This window comes from Scyliorhinus canicula, chromosome 8, assembly GCF_902713615.1.
Source record: "Scyliorhinus canicula chromosome 8, sScyCan1.1, whole genome shotgun sequence".
In the NCBI taxonomy this organism is placed as follows: Eukaryota; Metazoa; Chordata; class Chondrichthyes; order Carcharhiniformes; family Scyliorhinidae; genus Scyliorhinus; species Scyliorhinus canicula.
The window spans coordinates 84,318,377-84,340,003 of record NC_052153.1 but is presented as its reverse complement, the minus strand read 5'-3'; the positions used below and the strand labels follow the sequence as shown (position 1 = coordinate 84,340,003).

Sequence of the window (21,627 nt, the reverse complement as noted above, 5' to 3'; positions counted from 1 at the left end):
GGATGGCCTTCTTCGAGGTGATTTCCAAGATTGTGGCGGTGAGGGTGGAGCCGTGCCTGAGAGTGGCAGTCTTCGGGGTACTGGACCAGCCGAGACTTCATATGGGGAAGAGGGCCGAAGCCTTGGCTTTTGCTTTGCATAAGGACTATACAAAGCAAACAGGAACAGGGTGGGGACAGAAAGGTAGGAACCCAGCGAAATACCAGGAGGGTACAGAGGGAAAGAGCAAAGAGGGGCCAGATACCCCCTTCCCCTCACTGCTGGGCAGCATGGTAGCACAGTGGGTAGCACTGTTGCTTCACAGTGCCAGGGTCCCAGGTTCGATTCCCGGCTTGGGTCACTGTCTCTGCAGTGTCTGCAGCTTCTCTCTGTGTCTGCGTGAGTTTCCTCCGGGTGTTCCGGTTTCCACCCACAAGTCCCGAAAGATGTGCTGTCAGGTGAATTGGACATTCTGAATTCTTCCTCCGTGTACCCGAACATGCGCCGGAATGTGGCAACTAGGGGCTTTTCATTGTAACTTCACTGCAATGTTGCATGAGCCTATCTGTGACAATAAAAGATTAATATTATTAACAAAGCCATAGGGACAACAACAAAATCAAAATGAAAGATAGACTTTCACCTCTATGGCAGAAGAACGGGCCTAAGACAGAGACCGAATAACAAAAAAGGGGTGGGGGGGGGAGGAGGGGGGGGGGGGGGGGGAGGAATGTGGGGGGAGGGGGGAAGGAAGAGGGAGTGCTGAGGAAAGAAAAACATGTAAAATGTAAATTATAACTGTTTCAATCACCTTCTGTATATTGTACAAATGTAAAATTCGATAGAATTATTTAACAAAAAAAAATTCTGTCCTTTCAGGGTGACCCCTAATTTAAAAAAAAGTGCCCATTAGTTCTGGACTCAACCACAGGAGGAAACGTCCTTTCCATGTCTACCTTGTGAAGACTGCTCAGGATCAGTAGGGATAACAGTGCTGATTACAATGTACATGTCATTTTCCTTTGTGCTGATCACCCCTCCCCACCTTTGTACTCTCGCCCCCCCCCCCCCCCCCCCCCCCCCCCCCGCCCTCTTCATTTGTTGTTTCAGGAACCTTTCCTCAGCCCTTCACTGGGTAGTTATTTGCTTTTTACATGTGGGCAGTGCCCTCCCCTTCCCTTTCTCCCCCCCTTTTGTTATTGTGTTTTCCCCTTTCCTTTCCCCCTCTTCCTGTCCTATTTTTGGTATTCCCTTGGGGGTTCCTTTTCTTGTGGTCTTGTTCTAAGCTCCCTGGCCTCTGTGTTGGTTGCTTTGTGGCCTCTCCCTCCTTTTTCCACAGCCTGCCCCCCTCCCCCCTCATCCATTTCCCTTTGATTCCATTGGCTCCCGTACGTCCCCTGCCTACCCCGCTCTATTGGCTGTTGGCTTCGAACAGGTCCTGCAACAAGTTGGTGAATGGCCTCCATGCTTTGTGAAAGTCATCCTCTGACCCTCAGATGGTGAACTTGATCTTCTCCAGGTGGAGAAATTCCGACAGGTCTGCCAGACAGTCTGCAGCTGTGGGTGGTGCAGCTGATCGCCAGCCGAGCAGGATTCTCTGTTGTGCAATTAGAGAAGCAAACGTTTGGTCGTCGGCCCTCTTCCCCGTGAATAGTTCTTTTATTTATTTATTTATTTATTTAAAAAAAAATTTAGATTACCCAATTATTTTTTCCAATTAAGGGGCAATTTAGCGTGGCCAATCCACCTACTCTGCACATTTTTGGGTTGTGGGGGCGAAACCCACGCAGACACGGGGAGAATGTGCAAACTCCACACGGACAGTGACCCAGAGCCGGGATCGAACCTGGGACCTCAGCGCGGTGAGGCGGTTGTGCTAACCACTAGGCCACCGTGCTGCCCTGTGAATAGTTCTTTTAAAAAAAATTTGGAGTAGCCAATTATTTTTCTTTTTCCGATTAAGAGGCAATTTAGCGTGGTCAATCCACCTAACCAGCACATCTTTGAGTTGTGGGGGTGAGACCCACGCAGACACGGGGAGGAATGTGCAAACTCCACACGGACAGTGAACCAGAGCCGGGATCGAACTTGGGACCTCGGCGCAGTGAGGCAGCAATGCTAACCACTGCGCCACCCTGCTGCCCTCCCCCATGAATAGTTCTGGCTGGTCTGATACCTTGAAGACTGCCACTCTTGGGCACGGCTCCACCCTCACCCCCATCACCTTGGACATCACCCCGAAGAATGCTGTCCAAAACTCAACAAATCTGGGGCAGTCCCAGAACATGTGGGCGTGGATGGCTGGGCTTCCCTGTGTTGCACGTTTTACTATGGGCGTAAAACGCGTTTATTGGAGTGTATTAACACGCCTCCGTATTCGACGTGTGCTTAACACTACTAGGCTCTGTTCTATGTAATTATTCAGCTCTGGGAGTCGCCAGTTGCCGTATAGACAACGTCACAAGTATTCCAAGGTCAAGTTCAAAGTAATAAAGACGATACACCGATTAGTAAGGTTCAAACGATCAATATTTATTATACAGTTATAATAAATACTCATGCACACACTAAGAGACTAAGCTATAACTAAACTTAAGTGAACAGAATACTTATCTAACAGGAACAGGCAAGGTCAGAGAACGAGGCCTTCGTCCTGGTCTTGTACTGCAGCCTTCAGCAAGCATTCTGATACTGGGGGTCTAGTGGGCTTGGATCGCGTAGCGAGCGTTGAACTTACGGTTTCGGCGGCTGGTGCTCAACGGCTGGAGTCAGGATGCAAGATGTCTATCAGGGCCGGAGCACGGGTTTAACAGACCGGGCTCTGTGGGGAATTTGCCTTTATACCCCTCTCTAATGTCCTTGCCCCCTTCTAGGCGGGCTCTACCTTTCGGTACCGATTGGAGCGTTTCCAAACGGTTACCTTCGAAATCCTCCAATGCGAGGGCCTTCCTCGATGTTGGGGGGTGGTTTCGATATTCTTTACTCTGGTGCCATCCTGTCTGCGCAACCAATTAAGTGTTACATTGAGATGGAAATGTTGCCATTGTTCGTGCCTGGATCTGGGCTGCCTCATCAGAATGCTAAGCGCTTTGCCATTAACACCTTTGGCTTGGAGATCTTGCACCTGGCCAGAAACTGGTTTGCTGCTTGCAAAATGCTAATTAGTTGAGAGCAGACTGTCTGTTCTCACTAAACAGACTTTTCCTTCTGTCTTCCATTTTACTTTGGCTCAGTGTCCATTTTGCGTGGCCAGCATGGCTACACCTGGCACCGTTCACATTTGTCCTCCACCTTCTGGAAGAACCTGTTCATTCAGGTTCTTGTCAGGTGTGTTCTGTGCACTACTTCCAGCTGCATGAGGACTAGCCTTGCGCAGGAGGATATGGAGTTGGCCCTGCACAGTTCTTCGCTCCGACTCCCCACCCTATTTCTGTCCCTAGCTCTTCCTCCCACTTTTCCCGTGTCTCGTCCAGTGGGTAGCGCGTTCTTTCTAAGAGTCGTCCTTAGAGGTCCCCAGTTTCCCTTCCCCACACTGTCCGCGTCCAATAACTCCTCTAGCTTTCTGCTTTTCAGAGTTTGTGGGTATGTAGTCATCTCCTTTTGGAGAAAGGTTCTGACTTGCAGATGTCGGAGTTCGTTCCCATTTGATATTTCCAATTTTTCCATCAGCTCCTTTAAGGTCGCTAGTCTGTCACCCTTGTAAAAGTCCCTAACCATCAGTGTCCCTCCGTCCTGTCTCCATCTTGTGAAGGTGGCATCGAGCATGGCTGGTGCAACATATGGTTGCCGCAGAAGGGGGCCATGACGGACACTTCGGTCAGACCGAAGTGCTGCCTCATCTGGTTCCAAGTTCTCAGGGTCGCTACAACCACTGGGCTTGGAAAAATGTTTTGCTGGCGGGGATGGGAGTGCTGCTGTGGTGAGGGCTTGGAGGGTCATTCCTGTACAGGAGGAGGAACCTAGGCACTACGTTCACCTTGATCATCTGCACCCTCCCACCCCAGGGAAAACGGGAATGTATCCCATCTCTGTAGGTCCTTTTTAACTTCCTGGATCCTCAGGTCGCGGAATATGCTTTGGGCTTGTTTAAACGGTAGACCCTCCAGCTCTGCCCATCCCCTTCTTGGGTTCACTGGGAAAACTTTCTTTTTGCCCAGGTTGAGTTTGTAGCCTGAGAAGACTCCAAACTCTTGCAGGGGCTTCATGCTTTCTTTCATGCCACTTTGCGGGTCCGAGACGTAGAGAAGCAGGTCATCCACATAGAGTGAGACTCTGCCCCCTCATCAGATTCCCTTCCAACCTCTTGCCGCTCTCAGGGAAATCGCCAGCCGCCCGATTGCCAGCGCCACAGGAGAACAAGAGCGGGGTCAGTGGGCATCCCTGCCTTGTGTCTCTGTGCAGCTGGAAGTATTCATAGCTGGGGGCGTTGGTCCGAATGCTCACCTTGGAGATGTTGCATAGGAGGTTCACTCATGAGGTGAACCCTGTTCCTATTCCAAACTGCTCCAGTTCCTCAATGAGGTATTTCCACTCAACTCTGTCGAAGGCCTTTTCTGGGTCCAGGGAGATGATCACCTCTGGTGTTCTCTTCCCGGCTTGGGTCATTGTTACGTTCAGCAGATGCCTGATGTTCGCAGTTTACTGTCCACATTTGACAAAGACAGTCTGGTCTTCTGGACAATCCGAATGGCCTCCTCCTGCACTGTATGTTCTGTGTTCTGTGTTCCTCCTCGTCCTCCTTCTTCTTTGTAGCCTGAGCTGGCTTGGCAGCAGGTTTCTTACCAGTTTCACCCTTGCATTTGCCATGATAGGCTGCAACCTCCTTTTCATATTTCTCCTTTAAATTTGGATGCCTTCTGCTCATATGAGGCGGAATTCTCCGATCTCCCGCAGGGTCGGGGAATCGCCCGGGGCCGGCGTAAATCCCACCCCCGCCATGGCCGGAATTCTCCGCCACCCGGGAATCAGCGGGGCCGATCGGCGGGCCCCCTGCGGTGATTCTCCGGCCCACGATGGGCTGAAGTCCTGCCGCTGTCAGGCCTCTCCTGCCGACGTGGTTTAAACCACCTCTGTGCCGGCGGGAGCAGGCGGCGGGAGTGGGCCCCGGGGTCCTGGGTGGGGCGCGGGGCGATCGGACCCCGGGGGGTGCCCCCACGGTGGCCTGGCCCGCGATCGGGAACCACCGATCGACGGGCGGGTCTGTGCCGTGGGGGCACTCTTTTTCTTCCGCCGCCGCCACGGCCTCCACCATGGCGGAGGCGGAAGAGACCCCCCTCCACCGCGCATGCGCCGGTGGTGACGTCAGCAGCCGCTGACGCTCCGGCGCATGCACGGACTCACGTCGACCGGCGAAGGCCTTTCGACCAGCCCCAACGCCGGGCGGCGTTGCGACAAAGGCCGTTGGCGCCAGTCGGCGGAGCGGGAGCCACTCCTCCGACGCCGGAGTGGTTGGCGCCACTCCGCTACGCCGGGACCCCCCGCCCCGCCGGGTAGGGGAGAATTTCGCCCATGGTACTTTATCCTTGGGTTGCACCGTAGACCACATCTCTCCCAGCTTCTTTACAGCTTCCCCAATGGACTTCCAGGAGATTGACTCTTGATCTTTGGGTGGTTCTCAGAGCAGAAAATGAAAAATGCCGATGGTGATCTCTTGGGGGCATTTGGATCCTTCTTCTTCTTCTTATCCCCCTTTTGAGGGACATAGTTCTTCACCTCCCAATCATAACGGACCTTGTCGCACTTCTCTTCAAACTTTGACTTCTCTTTGCCGGACGTGGTCTTCCACCTTTCTGAAATTTCTTTGAGAACTCTGCAAAGTTGACGCTGGCTTCGGGGTGTTTCGTCTTGTGTTCCTCTCGACAAGTCTGCACAAAGTATGCATATGAGGACATCTTGCCCTGAGACTTATTGGGATCTCTTCTAACCATGGCTGATGTGTGTCAGGCTCACACTACACATGGCATCAATGGCAGGTTTCCCTTTGTAAGGAGGCCATTCAAAATGGCTGTGGTCACTGTTCTCACCATGAGGCCGAGCCTCTTTGCTCTGGGGCTGCTCTTTGTCCAGGAACCCCCAACATGGCCGTCAATTGTATGTGGGTGAGCCCCTGCACTCCCGGGTTTCCCTTTGTTTAGGGACCCTGCAAAGTGACTGCTTGCAGTGCTATCTTGTTTCATAGTTCCGATATCGACCTACTGAAGCCAGGCTAGAGCCCTTCCCCTCTTAACATTTTGTTCCCCCCATGGTTTTGATTCCACCTGCTGTCCCCCGCCACCCCCTCTGTTGTTGTGTTCCCCCCCCTCCCACCCCAGAGGCTCTCTCTCCCTGGTGGGAGATATGCCACAGCCCCCCTCTCCCTCATACGTCCTGGCGCTAGCTTTCCCGCTACTGTGGTGGCCCCTCTCCCAGGGTTGATCTGACCTTCTCCTACTCCCGATCTGCTAGTGTCCCTTCTATCTCCTTCTCACCCTCTCCCAAGCCCAGCACCCTCACCCTGCATTAGGCAGCAGAGCTTACTTCTGATGAGCTGGTTCCCCTGTTTATAGTGAGGCAATGCAGTCCCACATAAAATTGTCCATTTCTTACTTTTGCTTCCTCCGTGCCTTCCTCACCGCTCCCTCTCACCTGCCTATCCAGACCATTCTTACGGACGAACCCGTCTGTCTCTGCTGGGCAGTCAAATGGGACATTTGGGCTGGGCTGGGATATTTATACAGCTGGGCTATTATCACCCTCGGCTGCTCCCCGGCTCTGGGCTTTGGTCGGACGGACCTGTGAGCTCTGATGATCTCCGGTGGTTTGGGGCAGCTGTCCCTCCTAACTAGGTTGCCCAGCATTTGGGCGACGTAGTTGGTTGGATCCCTGCCCTCGATCCCCACCGGCAGGCTCAGTATTAAAATGTTTTGCCCCCCTCGGCCAATTCTCCTCTTCCTCGACCTTCCCTTTCAGGCTTCCCAGTCGCCACCAAGCTCTCGTTCTTGGTCTCTAGGGAGACGATTCGGTCACCCTGATCCATTAACGTCTTTTCCAGCTCCTGTATCGCGCTCCCCTGGGCTTTCAATCTCTTCCCCATTCTCTCGAGTGCTGTCTGCATGGCGGCTAGCGCCTCTGCCATTGCCACCTTGACTGCCGCCTTCATCTTAATCTTGATGTCGTCTTCATTGCATTTGGTTCCTTGGTAAGGAACATCTTTCATCCATCGTCTGGCGGGGGGGGGGGGGGGGGGGGGGGGGGGGGGGGGGGGCAGTTGGCGGATCTTGTTTCTCGGGTCACCAGTCTCCCTATCTCGGGGGAGACCGGGGACCCTTTGCCTCTCGTGGGCCCGCCCACCCGCCTATTCGCCGCTCCTGTCCCTTGCTGAAATTCCTGATGTCCCTGTGGCCTCTTGAGCTTCTTCTTCCTGGCATTTTTGTCGTCTGTGCTAATATTGAGGGTGAGGGGATGTTTAAGTCCATTTTTGTGGGCTAAATTCGGCCTAAAGTGCCTAATTTTCTGTTGTATGGAGGAGAGCCACCTGATGTCGGAGTAGAGTTAAGAGAGAAATCAGGAGGGCAAAAAGGGGACATGAGATTGTCTTGGCAGATAAGGCAAAGGAAAATCCAAAGAGCTTTTACAAATACATCAAAAGCAAAAGAGTGATTAGGGATAGAGTAGGGCCTCTTTAGGATAAAGAAGGTCATCTATGTGTGGATCCACAAGGGATGGGAGAGGTCCTAAATACATATTTCTCATCGGCATTTACTGTTGATAAATGCACAAATGTTAGGGAAATTGGGGAAATAAAAAGTGATGCCTTGAGGAGTGTATATATTACAGAGCAGGAGGTGCTGGAGGCATTATAGTGGATCAAGATAGATAAATCCCGGGACCTGATGAAATATATTCCAGGACATTGTCAGAGGCTAGGGAGGAAATTGCTGGACCCCTAGATGAGATATTTGAATCATCGACAGCCACAGGAGAGGTGTCTGAAGATTGGAAGGTAGCAAATGTCGTGCCCTTGTTTCAGAAGGGTCATAGGGATAAGCCTGGGAACTACAGACCGGTGAGCGATACGTCTGTAGTGGGTAAGTTATTAGAAGGCATTCTGAGGAATAGGATCTGCAGGCATTTAGACAAGCAAGGGCTAATTAGGGAAAGGCAGCATTACTTTGTAAGGGGAAAGTCATGTCTAACAAATTTGATTGAGTTTTTGAAGGGGTAACTAAGAAGCTAGATGAGGGCAGTGCGGTCGACGTTGTCTACATGGACTTTCGCAAGGCCTTTGACAAGATACCACATTATAGGTTGTTGCAAAAGGTTCAATCTCATGGAACTCAGGGAGAGGTAGCCAATTGGATACAAATTTGGCTTGGTGACCGAAGCCAAAGAACATAACATAAGAACTAGGAGCAGGAGTAGACCATCTGGCCCTTCGAGCCTGCTCCACCATTCAATGAGATCATGGCTGATCTTTTGTGGACTCAGCTCCACTTTCCCTCCCAAACACCATAACCCTTTATTCCTTTATTCTTTAAAAACTATCTATCTTTATCTTGAAAACATTTAATGAAGAAGTCTCAACTGCTTCACCAGGCAAGGAATTCCATAGATTCACAACCCTTTGGATGGAAGTTATTCCTAAACTCAGTCCGACATCTACTTCCCCTTATTTTGAGGCTATGTCCCCTAGTTCTGCTTTCACCTGCCAGTGGAAACAACCTGCCCGCATTTATCCTATCTATTCCCTTTATAATTTTGTATGTTTCTATAAGATCCCGCCTCATCCTTCTAAATTCCAACGAGTGCAGTCCCAGTCTACTCAACCTCTCCTCGAATCCACCCCCCTCAGCTCTGGGATTAACCTAGTGAATCTCCTCTGCACACCATCCAGCGCCAGTACGTCCTTTCTCAAGTAAGGAGACCAAAACTGAACACAATATTCCAGGTGTGGCCTCACTAACACCTTATACAATTGCAGCATAACCTCCCTCGTCTTAAAATCCATCCCTCTCGCAATGAAGGACAAAACTCCATTCGCCTTCTTCATCACCTGTTGGACCTGTAAACTAATTTTTTGTGACTCATGCACTAGCACACCCACGTCCCTCTGCATAGCAGCATGTTTTAATATTTTATCATTTAAATAATAATCCCTTTTGCTGTTATTCCTACCAAAATGGATAACCTCACATTTGTCAACATTGTATTCCATCTGCCAGACCCTAGCCCATTCACTTAACCTATCCAAATCCCTCTGCAGACTTCCAGTATCCTCTGCACTTTTTGCGTTACCACTCATCTTAGTGTCATCGGCAAACTTTGACACATTGCACTTGGTCCCCAACTTCAAATCATCTCTGTAAGTTGTGAACAATTGTGGGCCCAACACTGATCCCTGAGGGGCACCACTAGCTACTGATTACCAACCAGAGAAACAACCATTAATCCCTACTCTTTGCTTCCGAAAGATGCTACCAGGACATGATGGTCTGAGTTATAAAGGGAGGCTGGATAGGCTGGGACTTTTTTCCCTGGAGCTTAGGAGGTATTGGAGTGATATTATAGAGGTCTGATAAATAATGAAGAGCATAGATAAGGTAGATAGTCAATATCTTTTGCCAAAGGTAGAGGAGTCTCGAACTAGAGGGCACAGGTTTAAGGTGAGAGGGGAGAGATACAAAAGAGACCAGAGGAGAAATTTCACTTTCTTGTACACCACTGTATATAGTCTCCAGAATGAAACATTCCACTCACCATTGCACTCAGTTGATGCCTATAAAACGATGTTGCCTCATTTCTAACCAAAATGCATTTCACAAAATCACAGTTTGCTAATTTTGTGCCATCACAAATTGCCCTGTTGATATGTTTATCTTAAGTGTTTAAATTGTTTCCTTTGTACCATTTATCTTTTAATAATAACCGCCAGCACCTTCCATTACAGTCCGAACACCCATCACTCCTGAGTAAAAGTGAAAAAGGACTTTTCTCTACTAATCCCTCATTCCCAGCTACTAACATGCTTCTTTCATCCATTAGACCTCTTTATTACCAAAGTTCTTATATATGGGCGGAATTCTCCGGAGCCCGATGCCGAAATCAGGATCAGCGATCAGGCGGAGAATGGCTTCCGACACCGGATTTGGGGCAGGCGGTGGTTTGATGCCAGTTTGCGATGTTCTGCCCCTTCCAAATCGGTGTCATCAGCTGGCCCATCCATGATGCTCTGCCCCCGATTGGCCGCGTTCATGATGGCTAGGTGTGGTCCCAGTGGTCAGGAACCTGGTGTGCCAGCTGCGGACAGTGTCCAGCACCGCCACACTCGTCCGGTATCTGTGCCACTGGCCGAGTTGCTTCTGCTAGGGCTGGGGGAGTGGTGGGGGTGGTCAGGGAGTGGCTGCGGGGTCGGAGTGGGTGGGTTAGGGTTCCAGCACAGCTGGCGCCATATTTTCCTGCATGACCAGTGCAGCTCGTCAGCCCTGCGTGTGCGCGGCCCGAGACCCGGCGATTGTCCGGCCGTTTCTGCGTGATCCATGGTTATTCCCAATCTGCCGTGGTGCTAGCCCCTCACTGGGACTGGAATCAGTGAGGGGCTCGCGCTGAGTTTCCCGTCGTGAATCACCCACAGATTCTATGTTGGCGCCGGCACTTAGCCTCAGAAAAGGCATATATTTTTATTATATTATCCTTTATGTGTTCCTTGCCCATTACCTATTATTTGCTGGTGTGGATAATAAAGGAACTTTACTGTTAGAAAAGCAAAGAGGCACTGGAAACTTTTGAATTTTGGCAGATGCCTTAAAACTCAATAAAAAGATCTTGCTGCAATTGGCTGTTAAGACTCAGCATTATGTGTTCCGGCATTTCAGCTTCAGCTCTGGGACAGGATAAACATATTATATAAATAGATTAAACCCAGAAGTTGTAATTGTTTTGGAAGGCAGCTTTATCAGAAAAAACATGGGTGGGATTCCCCGTTTCAGTTTACGCACGGACTAAATCGGTGGACATATCCAACAACAAAATTGGCACCGGTCTTGGAGCAATTCATGATCTGATAATGGGCCAGCACCGGGGGACATGGAACTTGAACAATCCCAATGAAAAACGGTGTCTGATTCACCGGGGTCGATTTTGGCACTCGAGAGGCTGAGAAGCTGCAGCCACAGATAAGCACTCCACTTCCCACACACACTCATCCCAGCCAACAAGATGGCAGCAAGAAGAGCAGCACCCCAGTTCGCGGATGCAGAGCTTGAGACCTTACTGGACGGCGTGGAGGAGAGGCGGGCCACCCTCTTCCCAGGGGTGGGAAGGAGGCTGCCTCCCGCTGCTGTACACCGGGCTTGGGCGCAGGTGGCAGAGGCCGTGAGCACCGACGGCCCCATCGCCAGGACCAGACAGCAGTGCAGAAAGAAACTGCACGACCTCCTCAGGGCAGCCAGGATGAGTATGCAGCACTGTGGCCTGGCACCAACCCTCATCCCAAATATCCGTAACACCCCCCCCCCCCCCCCCAACCCGGAGGGCGACCATACTACACCTGCCTGCAGCATGCACGCACCACACCCTCCACCACATGTCAGCACCTATACTGGCTGCTACAAAGGCCACCAGTCCCCCCCCCCCCCCCCCCCCCCCCCACTCCTCCCCACCCCCAGGAGAAGGCAATGCATAAACAGAGAGAGAGAGAAGACCAGAGCTGGACCGCCGGACCTGCGGCCCCTCATCGCCGCAGAGGAGTGGGCACTGGACCTGGTCCGGAGAGAGGGCAGTCGCCGAGGTGGAGGTCAGCATCAGGCAACCTAGTGAGACCCTGCTGCATTGCGGTTTCCCATGCCATGCGTGGCACGACCCCCATCCCAACCCCCCACACCACCCCTCACCACCCCTACACCACACCCTCGCCACCCCTTCACCACCCGCACACTACCCCTCGCGACCCCCTCACCAACCCCACACCACCCGTACACCACCTAAACCCGTGATTCAATCATGCGTCATGTCTTGTGTCTTGAAGGATAACCTGGCGACAAGGCAGGCCCTTCTGGTTTTCCCATCCCCAACCACAAGCAGGTTCTAGCGATGAGGAGGCAACAGACAATGATGTGAGCCTCCAAGCGCCAGCCTGAAACACCCCGGAGCACCAGTCTGGGGATGACACTGATTTCCCATCACAGCTGTCAATAACATCCCCCACCAGCTCAGAGACACTCTCCTCGGTTGGGTATGATAGTGAAGAGGCTCCTGGGGCACAATCTGATGCCCGCCCACACGTGCTGTGGTACATCAAGGGAAGTAGGAATCTCTGAAGAGGTGGACAGTTGCAGTGTGGCCTGGCCCCAGGAACTAGGTGCCGACCAGACCGGTCTTGGGCTTCTGGATGTGGCTCTCACATCGAAAATGGAGATGCAGACACAGAGTCGGGGACTGCCTGAGGGGCTGTCAGCAACCATTCAGCACCTGCAGGTGCAGGTGGAGGAGTCTAACAGCCTGCAGGAGCAGGAGGTGGTACCGACCATGCGTGCCACCCAGGCCAACACTGCACGGGTGGAGTCCGTGTTGGAGGCATTGGGGACAATTGTTTCAGGGCAGGGCTGCCCTATCACAGGCATCCATGCACCAGGGCCACCTGGACATTGCAATGACGCTCCAGAGCATGGCCCAGTCACAGTGGCCATGGTTGAGGACGCGGCACCATTGCCCAGGTGCTGGCCGACGCGGCACAGACCCAGAGGGAGGTAGTGCAGCCACTGGTTGATGTGGGAGGGACCCACAAGGTGGTTACACAGTCACAGTCCCGGAGGGAGTTGGTCCACTCCATGTGCTCCATGGGCGTGCACATTGAGACCCTGGTCAAGACAGAACTGGCAGTGCTAGGTGGCGGGAGAGCCTCAGGGGTTAGCTCCGCTTGCACCCTCATCCCACGGAGTAGCCTGAGGACCATCGGGCACCCTGAGGGAGGAGGTGATGGGACAGGCGCTGGTGACTCCTGCAGAGGAGGTGCTGGAACACCCCAGCACCTCGGACCCCCCCCCCCCCCCTCCCTCCCCCCCCCCCCCCCCCCCCCCCCCCCCGCCCGGCCCTGTCCCAAGCACATCTGATGGGCAGAACAGGGTGGTACCACGCCATCCAGGCCCTGTCGCTCCAGAAGACAACTGCTAAAGGGGACCCAGGCCACAAGGCGGGAATCGCAGTGGATCGCTTCCACTCCTGATGTACCGCCTGGGGATCCACCTAAGCTTAGTGTTACGGCCTGTTAAGCCAGAAAAATAGACACCAGTAAAGTTGGCACGGGTGCAGCACATTGGATAGTGTTAGGGGCTACGACACAGACCTATACATATGAAATGAAATGAAAATCGCTTATTGTCACAAGTAGGCTTCAAATGAAGTTACCGTGAAAAGCCCCTAGTCGCCACATTCTGACGCCTGTTCGGGGAGGCTGGTGCAGGAATTGAACCGTGCTGCTGGCCTGCCTTCAAAGCCAACGATTTAGCCCTGTGCAAAACCAGCCCCTCTATATGGTTACTTGTTCACAATAAACACATGTTCACAATGTGAAAACCTGCCTCGGTGCACTGTCAACTGTGTGAAGGGTGGGCTGGTCTGGGCTGGCTGCAGAGGGGGCACAGGGGCGGGGTGGGGAATAGGCGGACATTGGAGATGGGCATGGGCCAGGGACCCCAGTTCAGCCAGCGCTCACTGCTCTGGTGTCCCATCCCCATCCCTCTCCACCCCATCTCCCCTACCTCCACCCCAGCCCATTCCCCACCTTCCCCACCCTCTCCACTCCATCCCCCCTACCTCCACCCCAGCCCATTCCCCACCTTCCCCACCCTCTCCACTCCATCCCCCTGCCTCCACCCCAGCCCATCCCCCACCTTCCCCACCCTCTCCACCCCATCCCCCCATACCTCCACCCCAGCCCATCCCCCACCTTCCCCACCCTCTCCACCCCATCCCCCCTGCCTCCACCCCAGCCCATTCCCCACCTTCCCCACCCTCTCCACTCCATCCCCCTGCCTCCACCCCAGCCCATTCCCCACCTTCCCCACCCTCTCCACTCCATCCCCCTGCCTTCACCCCAGCCCCCCCCCCACCTTCCCCACCCTCTCCACCCCATCCCCCCTGCCTCCATCCCAACCCACCCCCCACCTTCCCCACCCTCTCCACCCCATCCCCCTGCCTCCAGCCCAGCCCAACCCCCCCCACCTTCCTCACGGGCACCACCACAAGGTTTTTTGCGAGGGACCATGTGATGAATTGGCCAGCTCACATGCAGGGAACACCCAGGTGGACAGTGGGAAGTGCTACCGTGGGCTGGAGTCAGACGTTGTCAAACGCTGTGGAGCACCAGAGCTCATCACAGAGCAGGTTGTCATCATCCTCCATCCCATGGACCAGACCCGTGCTACATGTATTATGGAGGGCTTTGCAAGGAGCGGGGGAGTGGGGGGGGGAGGGGGGGGGGGGGGGGGGAGTGTGTCACAGAGATGGTGTTCATGGGAGGAGTGACAGGCCAGATGGGGGGGGGGGGGCATTGGTTGTGGAGGTGGGATGGGATGTCCGTACCGCTTGCCAGGCTACCTAGTTGGTGAACCTGGAGACGATTAGAATGTCCCGTGTGCGCCGACCCAGGCGCACATGCTGTGCAGCCTCCTGTGCCAGCCCGGGCCCCATGCCCAGACTATCCTCGCCCTCCATTGCATCCTCCTCAGTGGACGAGGCTTGGTGTTCATTCTTCTCCTCCAGCACATTGTCCCTCTGCTGTGTGATGTTATGCAGGACACAGCAGGCCAGCATGATGCGGGAGACCCTCCTAGCGCTATACTGGAGGGTCCATCCATAGCGGTCCAAGCATCTGAACCGCATCTTCAGGATGCCAAAGCACTGACCGATCATGCCCGTGGTCACTGCGCGGGCATCGTTGTAGTGCGCCTCCGCTTCAGTCTGTGGCCTCTGGATAGGGGTTATCAGCCACGACCGCAGTGGATAACCCCTGTTGTCAGGAACTGTTGAATGCGCTAGGATGAAGGCATCATGCACGCTGTCCGGTTATCGGGTGCAGATGTGCATGATGTGCATCTCATGGTCACACACCAGCTGGTTTTGGTTTCTGAAGACCGGCCTGCCATGGGCTGGTGCTGGTAAGGCGACATGCATCCTGTTGATCACACCCTGGACCTGGACATCTCGACGATGACAGCGAACCCGCTGCCCAGGCATCCTGGTGGGCACGGTGTTGCTCTATTTATTTAACTCAGTGAACCACAAGCCTTTCCCTTATATCGATCAAATGACCACGCAATCAGTTAGTTAGTTCAAAAGATGGTTTATTTACATACACAATAGTTATCTCAACATGCAAACACAATGGGCGAGATTCTCCGCACTCCCGACGGTGCGGAGAATAGTGTGGCTCGTAAAATTTTACGGCCACGCTGTTCCGACGCCCTCCCGCTATTCTCCCCCCCCCCCCCCCCACGCCCAACTCCCGACACGAATCGCTGCCGCCGTTTTTTTACGGCCAGCAGCGATTCTCAGCTGGCCGATGGGCCGAGTTCCCAGCCCTTTACGGCTGTTTTTACGAACGGCAAACACACCTGGTCTGGCCGTTCGTAAAAACGGCCGTAAACTCTCGCTTTTTATAACCATGGCACCGATTGGCACACAGTACCACGGCCGTGCCAAGGGTGCCATGGGCCCGCGATCGGTGGGCATCGATCGCGGGCAGCGGGCCCGATGCCCGCGCACTATTTATCCTTCCGCCGCCCCGCAGTATCCATTCGCGGGGCGGCTGAGGGGCATCCCGGCCCGCGCATGCGCGGGTTTCGCGCAAATACGCGATGACGTCATCCGCGTATGCGCGGGTTGGAGTCTTCCAATCCGCGCATGCGCGGCTGACGTCATATGACGCGTCAGCCGGCGCTAACTCTGGCAAGCGGGCTTAACGAAATTCGTTAAGCCCGCGGTGCCGGAGTTTACGGCGTCGGGATGCTAGCCCCGACCGGGGACCAGAATCGGTTCCCGGTCGGGAAGAGGGGGGGCTGGCGTCAAACCCGCCCGGATTTGACGCCAGCCTTACGATTTCTCCCGGTTTGGGAGAATCGCGCCCAATATCTACTACAAGCTAAACTACACCTATCAGCTACAATAACCTATACTTAACTTCAGGGCGACCGGCACTGTGCAAATGGATAAAGGACAAATATGGATTTCACTTGGCTGGTTCAAAGAAAGTGGCTCTGTCTCTGCTGGGCTCATCCATCAGGGAGCGATCGTTGGCCTTGAACTTAGCTGGCTGTTCCTGCTGCAATTGGGCTAGGCACAGGCCGGATCCAAAAGAGACAGAACACATGGCTGTGCTTTCTTTTATCTCCCTGGGATTTGGCACTCTTTGGGGTGGTCCTTAACCTTGGACCCAATAGTTCGACAGGGCTCTGATCACTGTCTTCGATTTCGGCCAATAAAGGGGCGGGTGCCTTGGCAGCTGGGCGGGTCCTTAGCGGTCATTGACCTTGGCAGTTGTGCTTTCTGAGCAAGGGGAGTGGCGCCGATCAGTCTGTGGCTGTACCAGTTGCTTGATTGGAGTTTTATTGTCCTGGGAAAATGGGCCATTAAAATGTAAACAAGCGGGGGTTTCGGTCAGGTCTGGTTACCTGTGTTTTACTTGCACATGGGCTGTGTATCTGTCTGAGTCCTGGGTTGGCCATATTCCCATGGTCCTTTGGAGGTGGACATCTTAGATGGCTACAATAGTCCACATTGAATTTGATGTCCTGTGTTAACTGGGCGTATATGATCTCTGTTATGCTGGGGATGCACCTGTGCACCGAGGTCTGCGAGATCCCGGACAGGTCCTGACTCAGTGCCTGGAAGGACCCCGTGGCATAAAAAGTTCAGGGCGACCGTCATCTTGATGGCCACCAGGAGAGGGTGTCCTCCACCATAACCCTGCGGTGCCAGGTCCGCCATGATATGGCAGATATGTCACACTGTCTCCCTGCTCAGCCGGAGTCTTTGACAGCATGCCCGGTTCAGCAAGTGGGTCTGATGTGGCACCTCCTTTCCACCTCCTCCTCTGCCTGTTCGGCGGCCGTCTCTCCATCCTTACCGGCTGCCTCCTGTTCCTCTGCAACAGGCTCCATTGCTGCTGGACCCTCTTCAAACAGCTCCAGCTCGTCTAGCCTCAGTGTATGCCCCAGGGCTGTGAGGACTAGGATGAAGGCCATCATTCCTGGTTGAATTCTGAAGTCCATTGTCTGTGGGGAGTGACAGTCAGACATGTTAGCTGCATGGTGCGTTCCCCATGCCCAACCAGGTCCACTGGGCTAACTGATGGCCCCGGCCTGCACTGCAGACCCGAGCCCAGCATGTCCCCCTCCCCCATCCCCACACACTCCCCGTACGTTCCCCTTGACACTCTGCCCTCCACACCTTCGGCCTTGTTGGTGCCCGGCATGGGGGTGGCCTTTGGCCCTGGCACCCGTCTCTGCTGCCAGGGGTACTGGTGGCTGCCATCCCCCCATACCAGTGGCACGCTCCACAGCTCCCGTCCGGTGCCTTCCTGCAGGGCGTTTCCCTTGGGTGGGCCACATGCTGCCCACCAGTGGATGGTGCCTGGTTGGAGGGGGGCAATTTGGTGATGTGTGTGGGGGGGGGGGGGGGGGGGGGGGTAGTGTGCGGGGGCTGAGGAATGGAGGGTGGGGGCTAGGTTGCGGGGTTGGTGAGGTAGGAGCAGCCTTATGGCCGGTGTCACTGTGAACAACCACAGGCCACGGTGGGTGGTCAGTGGGGTGAGCAGCAAGATGGCTGCCTTGCAGGCCGTAACAAGGGTGGTCTATGTCTGGACACCGTGGTCCATGGGTGTCAAGCCGATCCCATAGCCCATCCCCTAGTCATCCCCAGCTGTCCCCCTGGGCCTGACAGATGACCCGCCCCCCCCACAACCAGCCAGCCCTGCCAGTGGCAGGACCGGCAGCCCATGATCGTGCCTCTGTGTGTTCTACCTCCTCTCTCTCCCTCATCAGCCACGGCACCTGTTTCCCGATTTTCGAAACTACAAGTGAAACTTGCTGTCAGTAACTGCCCCCACAAAGGCGGGGCATTGCAGAGGCCCCGAGAATACCGGGTCAGGCCCACTAATTATATGCGAATGGCATTTACTGTACGTGCGGAGTAGAACTCATTGATGCCACTGTTGAGGCATCAGAGAATGGCATTCTGGCATATGCCCGGCGCCTGCCACAATTTTCCTTCCCGCCCGATTCTCCGCCCACTCGCCTTTCCCGATTTCAATGCGGCCCACCCTGTGTCTCTCATTTCAAAACCACTCTTCCCACCATTCGTACTCCGAGTACATTTGAATGACCTGGAGTATGAATTATATCTGGTCATCTTGATATTTGTTCTTTTGATGATTTTTTAAATTTGAGAGTGTAGAATATAATCTTGAAGTGTTCCAAACAATTTGTAGATTACTACGTTAATAGGATTTATGAATTTGAAATGGATCCACAGTCATGACTGGGGATAATTGTAGTGTTAACGTGTAGGTAGCACATATAAATGAGGGATTAAGGCACACTATTTGTGCTGAGTACATGACGTTTTTCTGACTCTAAGCTACCTAATAGCTAAGCAAGGAATGGTTACTGCTGACTGCTTGCAGCTGGTGCCAAAAGGTAAAGGTGTTCAATCTGATAAAACTGACTCCGCACTTCAATGGGCCTAAAAATGGGTCTTCTTTTGTTTTGCACCCGATAACTAAAATATAACACGTGAAACAGTTGTAAAAATGACTTTCATTTGTTAATTCGCATATTGTTTATTTAATGTTGTTTCCTTTCTCCTTAACAAATCGAAAAAATTAATTATTATCCTCGACACAATTTGGTACAGAGACAAAGTTCAAGGCTTGAGACAAAGGTCAAATGTTCAAAATGATTGTTTTTACAGATACCTAACTAACTGCGACACAGGAAGGGAGTAAACCTGAATTCTCAAGCATTTCCTATTTAAAATATGTCTCTTTTAAAGTAGCAAGACCTCAACTTGTATCATCCAGTTCAAAATTGTGCATCAAATATTTCAATAAACGAATGTTCAGGATCCCCCAATTAGTGATAATGACGGTTGGATTGTTGCTACGCTCATGAATTCCCCTGACCCAATGTTGTTCCACATTTCTTCCGTGACTTTCTGAGCCTGATTTTCCCAGGAACGTCCAATGCAGTGTCCATGGGGGAACTTCATCAGAGCAAAGCAGCGTTGGGGGGACAACTTCTCTCTGCAAACCCATGTCTTTATAAAAAGAGTTAATCTAGAGTCTAGGGCTATTGTCCCCTAGGAACAGCCCGGAGGACTTTTAATGAGAGAAGCAGCTTATTAAATACCCACGGTTGACCTGACGCTTATGCCACGTTTCTCCTTGACAAGTTTAATGAATGATTTAACACAGTAATCACTAGAAACTGTGTATATTTGATATGAATTGGTTATTTTTAGAGTAATTTAATTCAATTTAGTCAGTAAAAAGTTTTTTTCATTACTTTTCATATTAGAATAAGTTTGGCAGCGTATGAAAATACCGCTAATCCGTTTCCAACCCTCACGGTAAGGTAGATGGACTTTAGGATTAGTTTACCACGCATATAAGAAGCTTTTTTTTCTGTGGAATGGCTATGGGGGTCCACAAAAAAAAATTAAGAGGAAAAGGGGTCCATGGGTTAAAAAAGGTTGAGAACCCCTGATCTAGACCTTAGCAACTACATGTGGCATATCTGAAACATGAGTAATGGTGAAGGCTGACAAAGGCAGGGTGATTTTGAATCCGTATTTCAGCCATTTTTCCCATGTCCTGGGTCAAGCCATCCCAGGATGCATTTCCTCCCATATTACTTGTGTGACCCACCCCACCTCTGAAGGTTTCACCTGTACCCCCAATTGCCACAGGCTTGCCAACACCACTCCATGCCTCCTCCCCCCCACCCCCGCTCCCGCTGTTAAGCTTTCCATCTACATGGTTAACTGTGCGTTTTCAGGCAGCACGGTGGTGCAGTAGGGAGCACTGCAGCCTCACAGTGCTGAGGTCCCAGGTTCGATCCTGGCTCTGGGTCACTGTCTGTGTGGAGTTTGCACATTCTCCACGTGTTTACGTGGGTTTCGCCTCCACAGCCCAAAGATGTGCAGGATAGGTGGATTGGTCACGCTAAATTGCTCCTTAATTGGAAAAATGAACTGGGTACTCTAGATTTATTAAAAAAAAGAATAAAATGGGGCAGCACGGTGGCCTAGTGGTTAGCACAACCGCCTCACGGCGCTGAGGTCTCAGGTTCGATCCCGGCTCTGGGTCACTGTCCGTGTGGAGTTTGCACATTCTCCCCGTGTCTGCGTGGGTTTCGCCCCCACAACCCAAAAATGTGCAGAGTAGGTGGATTGGCAATGCTAAATTGCCCCTTAATTGGAAAAAATAATTGGGTAATCTAAATTTATAAAAAATTTTAAAAAATTTAAAAAAAGAATAAAAGAACTGTGCCTTTTCGACCCGAGTTGGTCAACCTGGGACAAGGAGCAATGGGGTAGTTACAACAGACAACTAATTCACGCCAGCTTGAGTTCATCACCATAGGAGGGCTACAGCACACAAATGCAATGTTTCACAAGTTGGATATTATGTCTGTTGCAATATCTAAAATGTTGTGTAACCATGGTTACTGAAAGACTATAATAAGATTGAGATCAGATGATCAAATCTGTTGAAGAAGATATTTAAGCCCAATTTAACTCCTCCAAAGGAATACAAAACCTATTATCTTCCCATTGCAGTGGGAGCATTGGAAAGGCAGAAAATGCATTGGTTTAATGTCCCATTTAAAGAATGACACCACTATTAATATGAAAACCTTTCAGTGCTGCATTAGATTATCATCCTGAATTACGTTCTTAAATTCTGGTGCATGATTCAAACCCAACACTTTCTGACTCACACAAGAGGTAGGAATTTTTGGTACCATTGGGGATGGGCAGGGAGACATAATAAATAGTAATAATCTTTATTGTCACAAGTAGGCTTACATTAATACTGCAATGAAGTTACTGTGAAAAGCCCCTAGTCGCCGCGTTCTGGCGCCTGTTCGGGTACACAGAGGGAGAATTCAGAATGTCCAATTCACCTAACAGCACGTCTTTCGGGACTTGTGGGAGGAAACCGGAGCACTCGGAGGAAACCCACGCAGACACGGGAAGAACGTGCAGACTCCTCACTGACAGTGACCCAAGCAGGGAATCGAACCTGGAACCCTGGAGTTGTGAAGCAACTGTGCTGACCACTGTGCTGCCATGCTGCCCATGTTGGCATGCTGGTTTTGCATAGCTGTTTCTGCCACCAGGCGTTTTCCTCAGGATGGGCCAAAATGACCCCAGAAAGCTGCTCGATTTGGGACTGAGGGCAATTAATTCTGTTAATGAGCACATTGCCAGCTCATTGAGAGCCAGTGTGCAATTTAAAAAAAAAAAAAAAAATTTCAAGTACCCAATTCATTTTTTTCAATTAAGGCGCAATTTAGTTTGGCCAATCCACCTAGCCTGCACATTTTTGGGTTGGGGAGGCGAAACCCACGCAAACACGGGGAGAGTGTGCAAACTCCACCCAGAGCCCGGATT

At 52.2% G+C, this 21,627-nt stretch overlaps 1 pseudogene; it reads right to left on the bottom strand.

Annotated features, from left to right (window-relative positions):
* Window positions 1-508: 508 nt before the first annotated feature.
* Window positions 509-5,924, bottom strand: LOC119969902 (annotated as a pseudogene).
* Window positions 5,925-21,627: the final 15,703 nt, after the last annotated feature.